Below are 22419 nucleotides of genomic sequence, written 5' to 3'. Positions count from 1 at the left end.
AATTTTATTACATAAAAATTATGTTATTAAAATTCAACATTTCCAGGTGGTGATATTAATACAAAATCTAGGTGTCACACCGCACTGTACCATGTGGGATATGAGGATACATGGATGCATGCTCCACACAGGAAGTGACTGGGTATTAATTCAAACTTCATCTCGTGGATTTTTAATTTACCACCACATTGCCCAGTCTTAAAAAGTTCTTAATAATATCAACAATAACATTTACATTAACTGCAACTATAGTACCCAGGTTACATGTGATAAGGTTGCATTCAAACTGAATCATTCTTCATTTCACTTTGCCTCAGCATTTGCTGACTTTGGGTGTAATGCCAGCCAGCAGTTTCTTCAAACCCTTTCTGGGTAATCCTCAGATCCTCTTAAGTAGTCAGGAGATGTAACTCCTCAATCATGTCCTCAGTGTGCATCTTGTCATCTCATAATGGCCATACTATAGCTGGAGTCTTAAACATATGGCTAAATCACATCAACTGGTTCCTCTTGATCTGGAATAGAACCACAGACTCTAAGGTTCACCTAAGTTTTGAAGTTCCTCACTCTGTTATAGTGAATGGGCCCAGCAACCAATGCAAGAGCCCAATTTCAACTACTTGTACTCAAAGTCACATTCTTTTCAATATTTATTGGTGCTGAATAATTAATTATACTGTACAACTCCCTCTTTACTACATTGCACTAGTATGATGTCCACAAAACATCTACAGCAATTAGTTGGTCAATCTTAGAATCACCTATACTACACTTATGAACGAGACTTCTTTGCCCTTGCACAGGGATTGCAGGTGTTTGCCAAACCTGTTTACATGTACATGTCTGGATTTGGAAAAAACTTGACCGTGTATCCCACTGTATATTAAGTAAGGTGCTTCAAAAATATTGGGTTCCACAGTTGCTGATCCTGACTCTTTATTTGCAAAAGAGAGCTGTGCTTGTATACCTGACATAGTTTGGTATCATTCTTTAGTCAGCCACTTAAGTTTATACCACTTTCATTTATAGTACGTATTAGTTGATTAGTAATCTTGTAAAAACTATAGTAATAATACACAGCCATAACATAAGCATCAGCAATATATTGAATTTGAGGGGGGAAAAAAAATCAGATATCAAGACCTCCTTTTTCTATTTTAAGTCAAAGTAGATGTACCAAATGTAAGAATCTCAGCCATACTGTTTCAAATAAATTACACCCCTCTGCACTAATGTTGTCCCCCACGGAATTCTATTATGATAAAGGAAACAGAGAATTTATGGGCATTAAACTACCACTTGAAGTGTGGAAATGGTGGCTGGAAGGGACAAAGATTGTTTTATAGTTTTGCAGTCTATAGAAACCTGTTATATTTACAGACAGCAAAAATATTAATTCCTAGGCAGCCTAGCTGGTCACTTTCTTTAGACAATTTACTTTGTTTTTTGGTTATAGGTTTGGAATTAAAAACAGTAAAGCTTATTCTATGTCTCATCAATTTGATTAAAAAAAAATACTGATTTAGAACCAGATTGTAATTATACGTTTTGAACATACTGTATAATGTTGCTGGAAAATTTTACTCTGGAAAGGCAAGACTATTACAAAAGAGTGATATTGTGTTATAGTTTTTGTGAAAATAATTCATACCTAAAATTAAATATCCATCCTTTCCATAACAGTAAACCTAGAAGAAAGAAGTCCACTGAAGGAAAATTCCAGTATGTAGGTGCTTGATGCACATTCCTGCACAGTCAATAATTCTACTCATCAGCCGTTCTTTGACCCGGCCTTTGGCCTACTAATGGTGAGTGTGCTCAAGAGTTTGTAAGTCTTCTTTAAAAGCTTTTTTAGTGTTTGTTGGCATTGCAGTAACAGCTCCATTCTTGTTTACATGCATAACTCAAGAGTTCTTAGCTCCATTATCCTGTCTTAGGCTGAGAAAGTACAAGCTACAGAAGCCAAGCACATTCAGAAAATACTAAAACCCTTGAATTGACTCATGATACAATATGAATGCACTATTCAATGTTTGGTTTGAAGTGGATTGTGAATGAGAATGGCAACCTGGTAGGTTCGTAGTTCTGATATTGTAATATGTACAGAATACAGTAAAAAATCAAATCTTGCACATGATAATCAACATGTAACATGTTGCAACAGGAACGGCCAGGGAGGAGCATGGGTTATTACCTGGACATTCTGAGAGGAATGATGGAAAGACTGGCTGGCTAGGCGGAAAGGTACTTCTGTGTCCACCTTGTATAAAATAATGGGGAGGAACTCCCTGCTTTCATTATGGCCTGGAAGTGCTTCCCGGAAGATGTGGCATGGCCCCGGAAGTATTCCTGGGTCCAGCATAACAGGAAGCCCGCTGCCATACATGGAGGAGTCAGAGTCGGCTTCCTTTTATGTTGGACCCAGGAATGCTTCCAGGGCCACGCCACATCTTCTGGGCAAGACTCCACAGAGGAAAGAAGCAGGAAGTGTGATTTGTGTTAATTTATTGTATAATTGTGGCTTGTTATTAGGACTGTGAAAAGGTGCCTGGGAAAGGAATAAAAATCCTTTATTTTATCCTATCAACATTTAGTGCTTTACTGTGTCTGTGGTTTGGGGCTTTCTGGCGCCCCCTTGTGGTTACACTCTTACCTTGAAACTGAAAATAACATTTAACTTTGAAAGCCATTAGAGTTTTATATAATTTATATTCTTATAAGCATGACGTGTGAAAGAGAAAGACCCGAGGTGAAAAAAAGGCCATATTTGTTACTCTTAAAGCATCCCACTAATAGTGATAAATCCTGAAAAAACACAATTAAGATAGCCACCAATGTAAGTCATGGCTCAGACATGTTAAACTGCTTTTAATTATATCAATTTGATCTACCATAAAAGATCAACGAAGTGCTTCTTTGTTTTCATATAAAAATTCAGCTTAATGGTTATTGATTAAAAACTTTTGCATAAAGAAGGACTGGTTAAGAAAATGTTTTCCATTCTCACTTAAGATCCAACTTTTGATGAGTAGCCTGTCTTTTGAAACCTACTTCAGGGTCATCTTCTTGGCAATCTGAAGCAGGAAGTAGACTAGTGGTTTTATCAGCCCCATAAAAAGTATAATGGCAACATCAGGATATTAGAATCTTAGTGGCAGCTACATTTAAGCAACAGGCTTTGCCTGGCACTACAATATTTACAATACAATATTCAGAACTAACAGAAGATTCTCAACACACTACATTCAGTTTGTGCTCATGAGGTTCTGAAATCAATGCTAGCAGCAAAAAGCAAAAAGCAGGAATCAAGTCCACACACATGAGGACAAACTCCCCACAGACAGCAACCTGGGGCAGAATGCAAACTCAGAACCCTGAAGCTTGACCATGTCAGCACCATCCCACCCAAATTTACGTGCCAGAAAAATAAATAACTATGCATTATTGCTCCATGATCTGACATTTTTAGGTGCTACAAGAAGGCTTGCCTAACCGTGTTGGCAATGTCAGGATCTGGTAATCTACTATTTGCCCAGAGAGTTTGGACATGTCATTGTTGTTATTGTATACATTCCTCCTCGGGCAGACGTGGAGTCAGCGAGTGACATCATCCATTCCGCTGTTGCTAAGTTACAAACGCAGCACCCTGAGGCGCTTGTGCTAATCGCTGGAGACTTTAACCATGTGACGCTGGACAAAACATTGCCTGCATTCTCCCAGTATGTGGACTGTAACACCCGGGGAAATAAGACTATTGATTTACTGTATGCAAACGTTAAAGACGCATACAGTGCCACCCCGCTGCCTGCGCTTGGGAAAGGAGATCATAACCTGGTTCTGCTTCAGCCTCACTATAAACCAAAAGTTAGAGTCCTACCTACAACCACACGATCATTCAGGAAGTGGACCCTGGAGGCTGAGAATACTCTGAGAGAACTTTTTGGAACTACAGACTGGGATATCCTGCAGGGATCTCATAATGAGAACATTGAGGAAGTTGTTGACTGCACTACTGACTACATCAACTTCTGTATGGACATTGTAGTTCCAGTAAGAACAGTACGCTGCTATGCTAACAACAAGCCATGGATTACAAGTGACATCAAGGGCCTTTTGAATCAGAAGAAAAGGGCTTTTAAAGACGGTGATCAGCATGAGCTCAAGCGCGTGCAGAAGGAACTCCGAGTCCAACTCAGGGCGGCGAAGGAGCAGTACAGGAGAAAGCTGGAGCAGAAGTTGCAGAATAACAGCATGAAGGAAGTGTGGGATGGGATGAAGATCATCACTGGCTGCAGCTCGAAGCGGGGGTACCACCATTGAGAGAGACGTGAAGAGAGCAAACCAAATGAACAACTTTTTTAACAGGTTTGACCACCCTAACCCACTCTCACTCTTACCTCGGAGTACTGCACCCTCCACACATCCTTCTGCTGATACCAGCATAGGAAAAACATCCCCACCCATAATAACAACAGCGCAAGTGAGCAGAGAGCTGAGGAGACTTCGTGCCAGCAAAGCAGCGGGTCCAGATGGAGTATCGCCACGACTGCTGAAGGTCTGTGCATCGGAGCTGGGGGGTCCTCTACAGCGCATCTTCAACCTGAGCCTGGAACAGGGGAGAGTCCCGAGGCTTTGGAAAACATCTTGTATCACCCCAGTCCCAAAGGTATCACGTCCTAGTGAGCTGAATGACTTTCGGCCTGTTGCTCTGACATCACATGTGATGAAGACCATGGAGAGGCTGCTGCTTCACCACCTTAGGCCACAGGTTCAACACGCCCTTGACCCTCTGCAGTTTGCATATCAGGAGAAGGTGGGAGCGGAAGATGCCATCATCTATATGCTACACCGATCCCTCTCTCACTTGGACAGAGGCAGTGGTGCTGTAAGAATTATGTTTCTAGACTTCTCTAGCGCCTTCAACACAATCCAACCTCTGCTCCTTAGGGACAAGCTGACAGAGATGGGATTAGATTCATACCTAGTGGCATGGATCGTGGACTATCTTAAAGACAGACCTCAGTATGTGCGTCTTGGGAACTGCACGTCTGACATTGTGGTCAGCAACACAGGAGTGCCACAAGGGACTGTACTTTCTCCGGTCCTGTTCAGCCTATATACATCGGACTTCCAATACAACTCGGAGTCCTGCCATGTGCAAAAGTTCGCTGATGACACTGCTATCGTGGGCTGTATCAGGAATGGGCTGGAGGAGGAGTATAGGGACCTAATCAATGACTTTGTTAAATGGTCCGACTCAAACCACCTACACCTGAACACCAGCAAAACCAAGGAGCTGGTGGTGGATTTTAGGAGGCCCAGACCCCTCATAGACCCAGTGATCATCAAAGGTGACTGTGTGCAGATGGTGCAGACCTATAAATATCTGGGAGTGCAGCTGGATGATAAATTAGACTGGACTGCCAATACTGATGCGCTGTGCAAGAAAGGACAAAGCCGGTTATACTTCCTTAGAAGGCTGGCTTCCTTCAACATCTGCAATAAGATGCTGCAGATGTTCTATCAAACAGTTGTGGCGAGCGCCCCTCTTCTACGCAGTGGTGTGCTGGGGAGGCAGCATTAAGAGGAAAGACGCCTCACGCCTGGACAAACTGGTGAGGAAGGCAGGCTCTATTGTTGGCATGGAGCTGGACAGTTTTAACATCTGTGGCAGAGCGAAGGGCGCTCAGCAGGCTCCTATCAATTATGGAGAATCCACTGCATCCATTAAATAATGTCATCTCCAGACAGAAGAGCAGCTTTAGCGACAGACTGCTGTCACTGTCCTGCTCCACAGACAGATTGAGGAGATCGTTCCTCCCCCAAACTATGCGATTCTTTAATTCCACCAGGGGGGGTAAACGTTAATATTTAACATTATACATAGTTATTGTCTGTTTTTTTCACCTGTATTATTATCATTCTTTAATTTAATATTATTTATTGTATCAGTATGCTGCTGCTGAAGAATGTGAATTTCCCATTGGGATTAATAAAGTATCTATCTATCTATCTATCTATCTATCTATTGCCTGCTTCTAGTGTTTTGAGAAAGCTCTAAAACAGACTATGGTTAAAATAAATATGAAGCACCAAGGTACAGAGGTCACAGCTAAATTATAATGCACACAAAAAAAGTTTTATATATACTGTAAATGAAGATCAGACATGGAATGGATGGATGGATATTAAACAAAACAGGTCATTCAGAAAATGACCTTTCTAATAAACAGAATGATGCAATCGTAATAAGGGTAAAATTGGCATTTCACGCAGCAAGGTAGTAGAAAGAGAAGAACGGACATCCCCAGATTACCTTGAAAGAAGTAATCAAAACTGCATCCAGCAGGGAGTACTAGCTCCACAGTTAGACCAGTTTCAATAATGGGAATCACACTGTGGAAAGACTGTTCTGCCACAACAGTGACAAAATAACCACAATAACAACACAAATCAAACATTGCCCAAATAATTATATTTTTAGTTTGTATTAAAGAGCCTTGTAGCATACAAATCTACAGTGGTGCACTATAGTAGATAAAAGGTGACAGACAGCTATGGACAGTCACAATTACCTGAACTGCCCTAGATTCTCTGTCTGATGTCTTTTCCAGATGTTCAGAGGGTATGCAGAAGTTTGGAGGGTGGAACAATACGGAGACAACTGAACAATTCAAAAGTCCAAGGGCAGAACGGAGTAGTTTTTTTTGTTAAATGCCATTGTGTAGTAACACAATCAGTGTTTAACTAGAATCTTTGCCCCTATATTTGGAATATCTGGGAACAAAGAACCTTGTCGGTGTTTCTCCTAGCAGAGACAAAGTAATAATTTCTCTTAGTGTGATAATGAAAAAAAAGCAAGAATGTATAATAAAATGGAAAAGCAACCAATGTAGCATAATAGCAGTGAGTGGAATGGTACATGAAGGAATAATATTCCATAAGCAGGTTATATGAGTGCAAAATGTATTGAATACACAAACTGCAGTGATGCACTGAACATTAATTAAACTTCATGGGCTGCCTACAAAGATTGTGACAATTTAAACAGGAGGACAACGAATTCATTTAACTACCTTAGAAAAGGATTTTCAATTGCTGCACCAGAGCAGTCATTAGCAAAGGCACTTGTTATGTAATTGACAAACCAGGTAACTCGCTGCATAAATAAGATTCTGAAATAAGAACAAAATAGAACAAGTGGAATACATTACCAATACCAGACCAAATACACAGGACTTTACAATTTTTGTCACTTCAAAAGAAAACCTGTCCGCATGAACTTTGAAAGATGGAAACAAAACACTTCTTGAAGTAGTAATTATCGAGAAGTGCAGGCCACTTTTAAATCACTTCAACAAAAAACAAAAACAATCTAATCTATGTATAAATATAAATGGAAAAAGACCTTAAATACCTAGATCAGAACAATATCAGAAAATGAAGCATCATAGGGAAAGAATTATACTGTCGGCACTATAAAGAGGATAGGCAGCACAGATTAAAGCAAATTATCGTTAAGTGCTGTAAACATGTTTTTATTTCCATGTTTTAATATACATGGTGTTTATTCTATTAAACCACATCTGGTATTTTTTATGTAGTAGATCTGTAATAAGAATGCATTGCCAGTCAATAAAGCTCGGGTATTCTGCAAGGTTAACTTTGTAAAGAGCCTGCCTAACTCTCCCAGACATGGCTCGCACATTGAATCATCAAAATAAAAGAAAAATCTAATCATATGGTATTCAGTAGGGAGCTTCCTCTTTTCCTATCTCTTATTAAGTGGAAAAGCAGCACACAGAAATCCACAAAGCAGCTGCAGTATTGTAAATCCATTTAGATTTTATATACAATGCCCGCTATTTCACAATTCCACATGTAGCTGGTAAAAATGATTTTTTAATACAATTACTTGAGTCTTCTGTTTGTAAGTTTTATAAATCACCTAATCGCATTTTCCATACCAAACACTCCACTTTGCAGATGTGCTTCCAAAAAAAAAAGATAAATAAGATGTTAATGAAAATCAGGCTTTGCCTGAAGCTCTTCTACTTGTCAGCAAAGTCTCTGGTGACAAAGTTGTTTCTTTTCTCCTTTCATTGTCTCCCAGGATGATAAAAAAAAAAGCATTAATGGTTATAGTTATGCGGCAGAATTATTCAAACTTTATGTGCCTATATATTATATGTCCCATACTAAATTAGTATTAATATGTGCAACTTTGATGTATTCTCACTCTCTCTTATACATTTATATGGGATCACACATTAGCACAATGCATAGTGCTTCAACCTTAGGGCTCCAAGGAGCCTTCAGTCCCAGCAAGGCTGACTGTCCGTATAGAATTTGTACAACATTCTTCTGTCTATGTGGTCTTTACCCTCTGGTTTACTGTCATATACCATATTCCTGTTGTGATGGACGACCGGCTACAGACTCCGGTCGCCACCCCCAGGCCGCTAGGAGGAGCCCTCCAGACAGCATGATGGTGCCCCGAGTTCCAGCAGGGCCTCATGGACTTTGTAGTTTATATACACAGCCCTGCTGGATACCTTGGGGGCCACCGGGAGTCGCTGTAGGGGGGCTAGTGGGCTCTTGTGTGCCCTATAACCCAGGTGTGCGTCAGCATCACGTGACCGGAAGGAGCGACGTGCTCCCGGGATGAATAAAAGGACTGTTTACCCTGACCCGGGAGGAAAACGGACTTGTGGGTTTGACCAGGAATTACTTTCGGGTCAGGGCATATAAAAGGACTATGGGAAAGCCCAGACACTGAGCTGAGCTGGGAGGTAGGAGGGCGAAGTGTCTGGGCGAGGAGGTATTGGTTTATAGAGAGAGAGTTATTGTTTATGAATAGTGTGGTGTGGGGAGTGCTTTGTGCACTGTATAATAATAAAATAAAGAATATTTATACTTTCACCTGGTCATCAGAGTGGTACCTGAGGGTTCAAGAGGTGGACAAAGCCTCTATCTGCTACACTGTATATTAAGTTAATCGGTGACCTTAAATTAGCCTGGAGTCAGTGAATATGGGTGAATGCATGGGTGTGCCCTGCCATATCTAAAGTTGGTTGAAGCCTATCACTTCATGCTGCTGTTACATACTCAATATCCAATTTATGAGTAGCATAGAAAATGGTCATTAAGCATGCCATAGATTTATTTATTTTTTGCTTCTTCAGTGAAATAAAATGAATTCATATGGAGTACTCCATATCTTTCCTGACCTGAAAGCATCATCTAAATATTTAAAAATGTATCAAGTGCAGAACAATATATTTTGGCCATATTAATCAATAAGTATTTTGCAAAAAAAAAAACTACTTTTAGTTATTTGCTGGCCAAAACAGTAATAATTGAAACCTTTTATTCCATATCTGGGGATAAATAACTTAATTTATGTATCGATTAATATTTTGCATATTAATTCTTATATATACGTAATTAATGGGAATTTCTAGCTGACAAGAAAAAGCCAGGGGTCCAACTAACATTTAATTGGCAGAGGATTAGGAAAGTGACCAAAAATGGGATATAAAGGGACAGAGAAAGAAATAGAAGGTTATGGAAGAAATAAAGAAAATTGTGAATGGTCTATATACGGTGTCACACACGTGCGATTAGGAGACAGCTACAGGGATTGAGTAAGTGTAATACTAAATCACACCAGGGGGTGGTGGAGTGTGCTGACTGTCTCTCTCAGTTCCTTGCAGACCATTCCCGGGAAATCCCGTCAGGTCCTGGCACCTCTGACGTCACTTCCAGCTTCGGCACGTCTGACGTCACTTCTGGTTCCGGTATAGATGACATAATTTCCTCCACCAACCCTTAAAACCGCCATTTTACCTCCATGTATTCAGTTCTGTTTTGGACTCAGTCTTGTAAACTACTCAATCAGTTTTAAACCTTTTGCAGCCAGGATCATAATATACGGGTGGCTGCCCCAAACCTTTCTGACTGTTTGGAGTCTTTTTGTGACAAGGGGAATCGGATTTGCATAACAGAAGCTGAGGAATTCAAAAGAATGGTAAGTTATTTATCATTTGGAGATGTGTGAGCCATATTTAAGGAAGTGTTCAGCATCTCTTCTTTTTTTTTAGGCTAGGAAAAATGAGTTGGAGAGTGTGCATGATTGTACCAAGGTAAGGAGTAGCTACTGTCATGGAAAAAAAAAATTCTCTGTCTTCAAAGAAGGCTGTTGTAGAGTCCACATGAGAATGCAGAACATTGCAGAAATGTCTCAATCCACAGAGTGAGCAATCAATTAAACAATTCATCTGCTTTTTTAGTTTTTTCTAATTACCATGTCATGTTATCTGATTCTTAATATGCAGTAGTTTATCGCCTCCTCAAATCAACCAAAGCCAACAATAATTTCTGACTCTTGTTGATTCACCCATTACTCTGAATACCATTTCGTTAAGAGTTGTGTTTAATGGATTGTCTTATTGATCTTAGAACTGCTTCATAGGAGGGGTGTATGAGCTTTCCAATTAGTTTATCTGTCTTTGTGGAGGGGTCTTCATTACTCATTTGCCTCATTCAAACCTTGGAAAATTATGTTGATGGCTTTTGTAAGATGAGGCATGGACCTCATACGCTTAAGCTTCAGATCATAAAAGATTATTATATATTACCAAAAAATTCCATACTACCTCTCCGTGGCTGGTTTCAATACTATTCAAATTGCTACTGGGGATAGTATCTTTTCTCGCTGCATCCCAGAATCTGATAGTGGATGGATGGATGGATGGATGGATGGATGGATGGTGTGGATGGACTGGCACCCTGACCAGAATGGAGAATGAATCCTTGCCCAGCCAAGAGGCCATAAATGAAGGACAGCGTTAGGTGAGGTACAACCCAGCCAGGATGGTTATTGATTTCTATCTCAGTCGGGATGAAAGAATAATGGATAAACTGGAGGAGACTGGGTATTCTAAACAGTTCATTCACCAGTATGAGAGGGGGCAGTGCTTCTCTGGTTTGTCCCCAGTCTGGACACCCACAGGGTTGCCTGGGACTTGTAGTTTCAAAGGCCTACCCTGTCAGGGTCCTTGGGTGTCACCAGGGGGTGTTATTTGGAATGCACCCTACTGGTATGACCCGGAAGTGCTCCCATTTTGCATTAGCTACGGACGTTTATCATAAACAGAAGCCATCTTGCTTCAAGGGTTGAGTCAGAGTCAGGAGTCAGAGGACAAAACTCAGCTGGAGGAGTGGAAGGAGACATTATGTTCATTGGTGATTTTGGTATGGACTTTGACTACTGGAGATAAGAAGATATTGTGAATAAAAAACATTTATTTGTACCCAGGTCTGTCTTGGTGTAATTGTGTCTGGAGTTTGGGGACTCAGTGGCACTCCCTGGTAGTCACAATGGATGGATGGATATTTTTGTAGTGACGAGTAATGGGCTGGTGTCCATTCAAATTATGGTTCTTCTTTCTCTTGATGCTTTCACAATGGCAGTGTATAACACCAAAAGAGAAAAATAAGGTTTAGAAGCTGGATATAGGAATGATATCCTTTCGTTGGTGGGTTTATCCAAACAGCCCAATGATGATCAAGGTATTAAGAGTGCGTCATAATAGGATTAGGGCTGTATTCTGCCAGCCTTGTACATGCTCTTCCATTTTAACTGTCTAATTAATTTCTTCCCCTCCCTTTCCTCAGTTGAATCTTAATGAATTTAGCAATTAATGCAAATGCTACCCAGCAGTTGTATAGTGCTAGATAACCAAAAGTCAAGGCTATACCTCAAACCCTACAATAATAATAACAAAAAAAAAATCCAGAGCAGTTTGTTAAATGGTATCCATCTTCTGACAACCCCTTTGCATTAACAAGTGCCTTTAGTAAAATGAATCTTTACAGCAGCCAAGTAGTCTCACTGGGCTCAGAGCTTAATTAGCTCTTATCTAATTAGTAGCCACACTCGAACCACACTGGCATATATTGTAGAAACATGGGTATTGTAGGCTCATAAGAAAACAGTTGTTTGATTTAAATAGAATTCGGCCGCTGTCTAATTATTTGATTTGCAGTAGTAGCCCAGAGGTGGATTCCTGAGGACAATCTCTTTCCAGTGATTGTAAAGCATACACTATTAGTGTAGCAGTTTCTGACTGCGTAGTTACAGGCAGAAAATCTGTTCAATTCAGTTACCGTGTTGTTTTATTCAGCACTGGGTCACCACAATATTTTTCTCCATAACCTCTTTAATAACTGGAGATGTATTCATTTGTAAAACTCATCGGGCCATTAGCTAATTAGCAGAAGCATAAGGAATAATACATTTGTTGCTTTCATAAATTGTGCACTTCATCTGAATTCAGCTTTAATTATGCAAAAAGACAAGTAGTTGCTTTTCATCTGGAAACTGCAGTAATTCAACTTGAAATAAACACTTGTTCTTTTTTGACATTAAATGCTTTTTACCTGGTAACACAGCATTTAGTCATAGTTTCACCTCTTCCATACATACAGTAATATAGTGCTGCTTAAATGAATCAATTAATATCAGTATTCCTAAAAGATGAGATGCAGCATTTGAATAAGTGTTATCTCTACCCATACACTACCTACTGTCCAGAAATCCAGCTTTATTATTTTATAAAGAAGCATTGGGAAAAGGTTCATTCAAACAGCATCAAGTAAACAGAAGCAAGTTAGTAAGATTAGATTTTGCACATATAAGCTGCTCATTACATAGTCTGCATAGATTAAAAGCAATGATTAAATATCTAAAGGAAATGTTTTTAGCAGAACTGTGTTGCAGAAATCCGATATCTCATCAAATGAGAACAGAGTAGGTTCCTGTCTTGCTTCAGGTTGTCATACATGTGTGCATGCGAGGCAGCTAGAGGGCTTAAATAATAGTAATGCCACACCAGACCAGGGGTGAAGAGCTGTACTAACTCTCACTCTCCATCCTCTGCAGACTATCCTCAGGATATCTCACTAGGTGCCGGCCCTTTGATGGCATCAATTTTGGCACCGGCGCCATTGATGATGTCACTTCCGGTCCTAGTGACATCACTTCCTCTTCTGGTCCAGAGGACCTCACTTCCTGTCATGGCATTAAAGCCACCATCTTATCCAAACTGAGTCAGTTCTGTTTTGGACTTTGGTCTGAACACAACTCCTAAAAATTTACCTTTTGTAGTCAGGGCATAATATATGGGTGGCTGCCCCAAACTTTATTGATGTACCTGTGTCATTCTTATCACAAGGGATAGATTCCATTACTTAAACCCTTGTTTAGTCATGTTTGGGTCCTAGGGTGATCCTATTCCCCTTTAACACTTTTTATTATGTAGACCTTAACAAAAATGTCTAAAATTCCATACACTTCCCTCCTCCCTGTTACATTCTATAACACCAGCCGACTAGAAAGAGTAAAAGAACAGGCAGGAGAAAAAGGTTACAAATGTATTCATCCAGGATATTTTGTATGACAATGGGCCTCAGTTATATTGCCATTGGTTAATTAGATATAACAGAAGTACTATAAAATTATTTTTCTGTTTACAATATTTGTATTTTTTTTGGCTGACAGTGTGGTGTCGTATTTAAGACTTTGGACCTAGGACTTCAAACCCCGAGGATGTGGATAAAGGTGTCAGTCAAAAAATAAGTAATAATAATATAATTAGGTCACTGGAGCTGCTTTCTCTTGAACAGGTGTGGAAGCTGGCCCGGACACAGACAGGCGGACACGTTGACGTCACCCAACACACATTTATTAATCATATTTACAGTGCACAAACCCCCAAAAGTCCCCAAAGTCCAGGCCAACCTCTAATGCCTTTCTCGTCAGGCCACCTCTTCTCCTCTCCACCTGAGCTCTGTCCTTCTCCTCACCCGACTCTTGCTCTCGAATAGAGGAAGGCGGCCCATTTTATCACCACCCGGATGTGCTTCAGGTGCTTCCCAGCAATCTTCCACCGGCACTCCCCAGTGTGGCGGAAGTGCCAGCTGCGCACCCGGAAGCACTCCGGGTGTCCCTGCTTCTCTTCCCCCCCAGCACTTCCGGGTGTAGTGGAAGTGCTAAGGTCCAGGGCTCCAAAGGCATTGGGGAGCCCCCTGGTGGTGACCACGGGCCCCTACAGAGTTGAGCTTCAAAGCTCTGTACCCGTGGTCCCCATAGCAATCAGGGTGGTCGCCCCTACGTGGTCTGGGGCAGGCGTAAGCCCTCTTCCGGTCCTCCAGGTCGCCCCCCTAGCCACTTGCGACACGGGGTATATACAATTGTCCATGAGTAAAACATTCCTGCATAAGATCAATTCCTGCTTTTCCTAGTGACTTGGTTTTTGTTAATGGTTATTGTCAAGCACAATTTTACAGGAAAGAGTCTTCTTTTGAACTGAAATGGGCAATCACTAGTAATATTGTGAAATCTGAGTATATATTATAATCGTTATTAGATGTCTGCATTTTCATCTATTAACATTGTTCACTCACATACTACTTTTCATGTTTTTGTCAGTTGTGTGTGGTCTCCCTTTAAAGTTCACAGATGTGAATGTATATGTAAAGAGTTTTGGAGAGTGGGACTGGGCATCACCATTATAAGTAAGCAGACACAGTGGCGTAGCTAGAGTTCGTGCCCCTTGGGGCGGGGCGGTGCTTCAATTTGCTGCCCTCCAACATATCTGAATATGTTAACCTATTAAAAAAGAAAATTAAAATGACATATAGAGAAAAATTAAGATAAATGTTGCATAGATTTATTCATATATAGAGAAACAGCAATAATTTTTCACATATAATTATTTATAATCATCAACTAGACAAGAATATAGTATTGACCCACTGATAAGCCATGTTCTAATTATTAGTTTAATATAATTACTCTACGAAAACCAAAACCAGTGTAGTGTTACAAGTGATAGGTGGGAATGTTTTCTGCGCAGAGCAAGAATGCATTCGGATTGATAACGAAACAAAGTTATAAATTGTGAATTAGTTGTTTATCTTCCTAGAAATTATTATCTGTGTAATGTTTATGTTTATTTTTGTTATTGCCTCATAAATTTTAACTTCTGGGTCTGATGCCGTCACAGAAGGACAGTCTGAAAATTATTTTTGAAGCATTTCTGGATAAAAATCAGAATTTTCTCTTTTCATTCATGTGTGATATTTTTCCAAACCCTGCTGCTTACACACGAATTGTACTGAGCCTTTTGGCCAATAATGCCGCACCCAAAAATGTGCCGCCTGGGGAAGACCGCCCCCTCCACCCGCCCCTAGCTACACCACTGAGCAGACGCACATGTAAATTAAAATGATTTTGGGAGTTTCCTTTCAAAGTCTGTAGATGCAAACATATATTACAATGGAGTGGCCTGTGGGGGATCCATTAAGTTTAAACTGATGCCGTTCATCCAGGCTGGTCTTGGATTGGAGGACTCCACTTTTGTTTTTACTTCTCTTTTCCTCCCTTTTTACGTCTAGTGAAGCAACACCTATGTTCACAGCTACAACACCTGCACCCTCACTGGAGATTTATAGTATGCTTGCTAAACACTGAGTTATGCATCTTCACTGAGTTTCATCAAACTTTGTCCTTTCATTTCACACCTCACTCTACACACCAAAAGTGATATGTTGTTAGTGATATTACAGTTTTAATCTTTAAATATTATGCTATTGTCATTTGTCGAACGCAAATAGAATGTGGCTTTATAAACCATACAAACTGAGAGTGCTATATGTGAAGTTTCAGGCAGCACACAAAATTGTATTTTCAGGTTAGCTCTCTTCATATCATCGTTTGCTTGCCTTTCTCAGTTTAGCGGCCGAGAGGGATTTGGTCTTCTCAAGATGACAAAATGGCAGAGAGTGAGGTAAAGAGGCAGAGAGACCAAACTGTCACATGTCATGGACCAACATGCTCTTGTTGTACAGAGTAACCCTCTTGGTTCACCAATCAATTCTAATCAGCCACAACCTTGAATAAGCCGAATTCCTACTTCATACCAAGGTGCATTCAGCCTCATTGCTTTTTCATCTCAGCCTATCTGGCCTAAGCCAGTAAATTCCTGCTTTGGAATATCAGCTTTGTCTGTATGCAAAGTTCATATCTTGACTTTATTTGTCATAAATGTCCCCAAATATGGACATGCCCATAAAGCCTCTATGCATTTAAAAAAATCAGACATTAATAATAAAAACATTATTAACCAAGATGCTAAATACTATTTTCCAGTACAACTCTAAAGTGGATTGAAAAGGATCAATAAAGAGTAGACTGAAAGCTGAAAATTAGATTATCTCTTGTCACATTTTAGCAAATGATGCGAGACGCTGTCACGTCATTAGGCACTGTATAAAAGCACTTTTATATTCAGAAGAAAAATATTAATCATTAAAAAGTAAGTCCTTCACAAAGTTTACGTGATTTTTTTTTTCATTATGTTAAACAAATACATTAAGACCACTACACAAGTAGATTTAATGAAGGATGCAATTAAAAACCAGGGAAGCAGACCCTTTATTTTTGATTCCTTAAAGACACTTTTCACATTATTTACCGATTCTATTAATTATACATAGGTCTTCCACTTGCCCTCTCATGGGATGTTACCAAATTTAACAGTGCCCATTTCACATTAGTGCATAACAAGGTCAGAGCCTACTAAGGCTCATTAGTCATGCCATTATAAAGTAAAAGCAATCAGATTTGCTGACAACCCATATATTTACAACAAAACTAACAACAAATTACACAGCACTGAAACAATCAAAAAGTTTCAGGTCTAACTTTTTTTTTAAAGTTTGTATTTTATTTCTGCGGTGGGCTGGTGCCCTGCCCGGGGTTTGTTCCTGCCTTGCACCCTGTGTTGGTTGGGATTGGCTCCAGCAGACCCCCGTGACCCTGTGTTAGGATATAGCGGGTTGGGAAATGACTGACTGACTGTATTTTATTTTTGAAAACCAGAACATTACAACTACATAATTCTCAATCAAACAAATGATAAAAACACAACAGTTGCAACAATTTACCTCAAAATCAATCAAGTGAAAACATCAAAATACGAAGGAATGCAAGAAAAAAAAGACAGAAGATTTAACCTCCATCCAAGAGAAAGAGAAAAACGCTATCTATCTTTAAATATAATAGAATAAGTAACAACATAAGACAGTCAATCATGGGCCTCGCCAAGCCTAACATTTTAAGAAAACATCAATAAGCCAAACAGGTGTGGGTTTCAACATAATCTCTAACAGTACTAATACACTTTTTATAATGTTCTCAAAGCTTTTCAAAATGTTTTGTCTGCTTGTTCAATTCCTTTTCTATAACTAACTTGACATGGTCATCATAGTCACATGGGTTCAGGTCTGGAGAATGTGGTGAGTGCATCATGCCAATGAATTCAGTTTTTCAGTGGAGCCTTTGTTGCCTGTGCAATATAAGCAGATGCATTGCCTTTAAGAAGATTGGGAATGGTTGACAGCTTTCCTTGCAGATATTCCTTGATTCAATTTGTAATCGACTCCACACCTCTTAACTGTTTCCGTTTTGAACCTGGAACAATTAATAAAGTACCCAAAGATGAGCTGCGAGAAGTGAGGATGCAAGTAGTCTGCAAGAGTTGGTGCAAGGGCTTTAACAACAAAAACAAACAAACAGTGTCCAAAAGTGCAATACAGCCCTTTTACTAAATAAATAATCCATAAAATCAAGCTTGTGATGGAGGTTAAAAAGTTCAAAATCAAACATTAAATAATTCTTTAAAACGAGGTTAAAATCAAGGGCAACCACAAGCCTCAGTGTCTTAGTCTCTTAGTTTACCCTTTCTGGATTCCTTACCACAAGCAGACATCCACCAACAAATACAGATAACCCTTAAATCCTGCTCAGGTCCCTGTTGCCAGTCCCTCTGTGTTTGCAGGGCACCATACCAAGCTTTGCCACAGTTTTCAAGCATCCACGGAAGCCTCCCAGAACACTTGGTCGCTCCTGCTCCTTAGACTGCTCAGCAGGAGTGGCCCCTCTGACCCCTTCTTAAACATCTGTCCATTCGCTTCTTGATCGGGACTCAGTTTTCTGTTCACCTGCTTCCCTTCACATATTTCACTGGTCCCTTCTTGTTCCTGCCCTTCTCTCCTTTTCTTTACAATACAATACAATTTATTTTTGTATAGCCCGAAATCACACAAGAATCGTCACAATGGGCTTTCACAAGCCCCCCAGCCTTGACTCTCTTAGAAGACAAGGAAAAACTCTCAAAAAAAACCCTTGTAGGGAAAAAAATGGAAGAAACCTTGGGAAAGGCAGTTCAAAGAGAGACCCCTTTCCAGGCAGGTTGGGTTGTGCAGTGGGTGTCAAAAAGAAGGGGGTCAACACAACACAATACACAGAACAGAACACAAGTAATCCTCAATATAATAGTAAAATAAAAATATTACAAGTACAGAGCAGAATTTAACAGTAGATGATATCACATAATTTGATTTGGATTTGTTTAGAGTCCTGGAGACCTCAGCCATCAAGCTGCCTCCCCCTATTGGCCATTCCACATCTGAAACAGTGCTGGACAGTCAATCCGATGAAAGGACCCCTCTACCCCTCTAACCTCTTTTCCTCATCATTCTTGTTCTTTTCTTGACCTCTGATTTCACAATTCAGGCTCAAAACATTTACACCTGTACCTGCACCCATCTGGAGCCTGCATGTTCCTGAAGTCCCATGATTAACCATGGACTCTTCTAATCACACCCTTCCACAAAATGTAATAGTGACTGGTTATGTGGGCCTACATGGGCACATAATCAATATACACTACCCTCTTAAAATCATAATAAATATTGAACATCACCTTGGCTGCATTGGCATTGGCTTGAATTTTGTTGGTGTGGAGGAGTCAGCATGTTCTCATCGTTTCTCCTGTTGTTTCAGCTATAGTCATAGTGATGTATCCAGGTTTCACCCTGTGACGGTGCGGGTCAGCTTCTTCCGCCTCCTGCCCTCTCTCTTTCTTTCTCACTTCAACCTCTGTCTTTCTTTTTCTCAATTCAAGATTCTCCCCTCTTGCACTCACACTTCCCTTGTAAAATGGGGATGTGTCACAGCTGGGTGATCAGCAGCTCCCGGTGTCAGTTAAGGTCATGGACGATCCTGTTGCTGGGCCATCCCCTCCCGTAATGCCCACGGCAACAGCTCGCCACACTACCACATGAAGACGCGGATGCAGTGATTATTTATTTAAAATGCCAAACAGCCACAGGCCTCACTTTACCACACACCCCCAGTCATGTAAAACATCCTAAATTTCCCTCAGGTTGACATTCTCCTTGGAACCATGCATGTTAATACTTTATTCCTGGAATCAACAATCTGGGTACCCAGTGAGCACACACTTTTCCTCATACTGATTTGTTCATGACAAATGCATTCAAGTGAACCATATCTAATAACCATAGAGTCAGCCATCTCACACACAGTTACTCTTTGGTTCTCCATTACACAATGATGATGCTCCATATGCACCATGGTGACCAAATTTTCTTTGCTGACAATGTCAACTTTGAACATCTTCAAAAGACACCCTTCCACCATGAAATTCTGCAGCCCATTTCTTAACTGTGGTATGTGTAGGGAAATAGTTTTGGGGTTCATTTAACTAGTTGAAAATGAAGCTCCAAGGTTTTTTATGGTGCGAGTTAATATTGGTCACTTTCTCTGTAGGCATTCTTTTCACAAAGCTAAGGAAACAAATGTGATGCTGGAAAAATTGCTTCTATGTGGGTTCCACTGTTTGCAAGTACTGCTTCTAATTAGGCTGTCTAAAAACCTGTCATTTACTTAGACAGGTGTGCAAGTAAAGCAGGTGGTACAAGGACTTTTTCATATGGAAATAAATGCATGGTAAAATTGTGATTTTAAAGGACCAGAATATATGTGTACACCCATGCACTTTACACTTCTTAAATGTTCAGCATTTAAGGGGTAGAAAAACTAAGCCCAGTTTAAAAATGCAACTGACAGTCATCATTCTGGAGTAAGCAGACACGATAAGCTGAACACTAGTGAAGCTTGCATTAATATGAATGTAATTGGCTCAGTGGTTAATACTATTGCCATCACATATTCAATATCCTTAGCTCAAATCACAATGATATGCCTAGTAGGTTAACTGGCCCATTAACTCTAAATTGGCCCATGTGGGCTTAGATGAGAAATAAAGGAGAGGGAGACATCAGCCACACACACATCAGTGCTTCTTTTAATTAACTCATCACTGACTTACACGCTAACCTTTACCCCATCGGTCATTTATACTAGGCCCTAAGGCATTGACTAGCGACAAACTGCAGTTCCATTGTGTTGACAGACAATTTGTGCTGAATTCATCCTGTGACAGACTGGCTCCTCACCCAGTCTTGGTTTCCATCTTGTGCCTTGTAGCTGAGATAGGCACTTCAACCCTGGACTGGCTAAACTGGTTAGAAAATAGATGGATGGATAGATAGTGGCATTTAAAAAGTTACCCCCATCCCACAGTTGATTAGGAATTACTGCAGCTGGATAGAATAAATGTTAGGAAACAAAGCATAACCAGCCAATAAATGTCAACTCAGCTTTACAAGAAATGCGCATTTCTCACTTTCTAGTAAAAACTTCAAAAAGAAAGGAGACAGTTACTGAGTGACAACATGCAACCCCACAGAGAGCTTTAATGCTTTTTCGAGCACATCATGAAATATGGCCGCTTTTCTTGCTAATTACCTGACACACAACGTGAGTGCTTTCAGGAACCTGTACTGCCGTTGAGACAGCTGTGCAATAAAACAGAGAGGAAGAAAGTAAGGTATTGCGAATTGGAAACATGTCTGATATATTAGTGCAAAATGGTTCAGCTACAAACAGAACATGCTTCAGAAGACAGTCAGCGGCAACTGGTGATGTTTCACTGGGCTCAACAAACTTGATGTAATAGAAAAAGAGTGTAGTGATGCCTAAATGCTTATTAATTCTACCCTTCTGCTTTTTTTTTTAAATGCTTTATGACAGATATGCTATCCTAGCTTCTTCCTACATAGAACAAAGTCCATCCATCCTAACATCAATTATCACACTTGCTTAGTCCAAAATCAGAGTCCTAGTCCCAGCAGCATCATATGCAAGGAAGGGACCAGCTCATGACGGGGCACAATTATACAATTGTTACAACCAACAATTTCAATCATCTACATCCAACAAAGTTACTATGTTTTGGTAACAGAATGTTGTCCTAGCGCATCATTCTGAACATAGTGATATCCATAGCATGCTTCATTGATTGAATTGTCCTAACTTTACTATTTTATGTTAAATTCACCCATCTCTATATGTTGCACACTACAACGTTACTTCTGATTAATATGTATTCTAGTCTCATAGTAAAAGGAAATGTATCAATTCGATTTTTGAACTGAATTGAATTACATAAAGTCATATGCCTTGACACTTTTTACAGTGCTGCTTGCACTATAAAAAAGAGCATTGGATGCCCAAAAGAATAAAAAGAGTATGTGTTTATTAACACCGGCGCTTGAAGTGGATATCCCAGGATCCTATGTGTTACACTGATGTATTAGCATGAAGAGAGAGAAGCACCAAAATACAATTTCTGTAACTTTCCCATTAGAAATTCAAGCACGATGATATCATTTCAGCAGTGGGGTATTTCATGATTTAAGTGGTTGATGGTCCCCCTTGGAGTTTCCGGCGTTATGTCCTGGGCGCTGGAGGTCAAGGAAGTGGAATGGGTAACCATGATGAGACCCGATACACTAAAAATACTACCAGTATGCACCTAAGAGGGCTGGTATACAGCAGCAAAAAAACTGAGATGTGCCAGTACTCCATACAAGTGATTTCTGGCCCACTTCAAGCACTCATTAGCACTAAAAAGAAGTTGTTAGGTCACCAACCTCACGCCGTCAATCTAAACTAGCTACAAACTACTATTTAAAAATCCACATTTTTGTACTTCATCCAAAAGACTTCTATAATGCATGCTGTGTGTCAGAAACGGTATCAACTCCACTTTCTTATTTGGATGTACCTGTAGCTCAAAAGGTAATAAATATTACTGCTATAATACTGTATAATGTATTATAGGTTTTAAGGTCATTATTGTCACATATACAGAGTACAGTGAAAATGCACTAATCAATATACAACACATTTCCACTATCTGTGGCCATGATTAATGAGTATAACTGAATGAAACACAAAAAGACAGATAAAGGTTTGAGGTCCCAAAGAAAAGCTCTTTGAATAACCAGAGATTTGAAAAGAGCGAAAGTAGTAAGTTGGATATCTGACATGATTCACCAGTCTTCATACGCTCTTCAGGAGCAGGTCCCAAAATGAACCTCAGAGTGAGTAGTGGTTTATGTGCAGGAGGAGGCAGAAGA

The 22419-nt window shown here is 40.0% G+C and overlaps 1 protein-coding gene across 2 annotated transcripts in view; it reads left to right on the top strand.

The window, feature by feature from the left end:
- LOC114648645 (synaptotagmin-like protein 2) overlaps positions 1 to 22419 on the top strand; it is a 554437-nt gene that overhangs the window by 156415 nt on the left and 375603 nt on the right. The window contains exon 2 of one of the 2 annotated variants that reach the window (XM_051925335.1): positions 1684 to 1808. The exons of the other annotated variant lie outside the window; for it this stretch is intronic. The gene's annotated coding sequence lies outside the window, so the exon portion shown is untranslated. The remainder of the gene's footprint in view (positions 1 to 1683; positions 1809 to 22419) is intronic. 2 annotated transcript variants of the gene reach the window in all.

This window comes from Erpetoichthys calabaricus, chromosome 3, assembly GCF_900747795.2.
Source record: "Erpetoichthys calabaricus chromosome 3, fErpCal1.3, whole genome shotgun sequence".
NCBI classification, from domain to species: domain Eukaryota; kingdom Metazoa; phylum Chordata; class Cladistia; order Polypteriformes; family Polypteridae; genus Erpetoichthys; species Erpetoichthys calabaricus.
The sequence above is the reverse complement of the archived record's forward strand: the minus strand, read 5'-3'. Positions and strand labels throughout refer to the sequence as shown.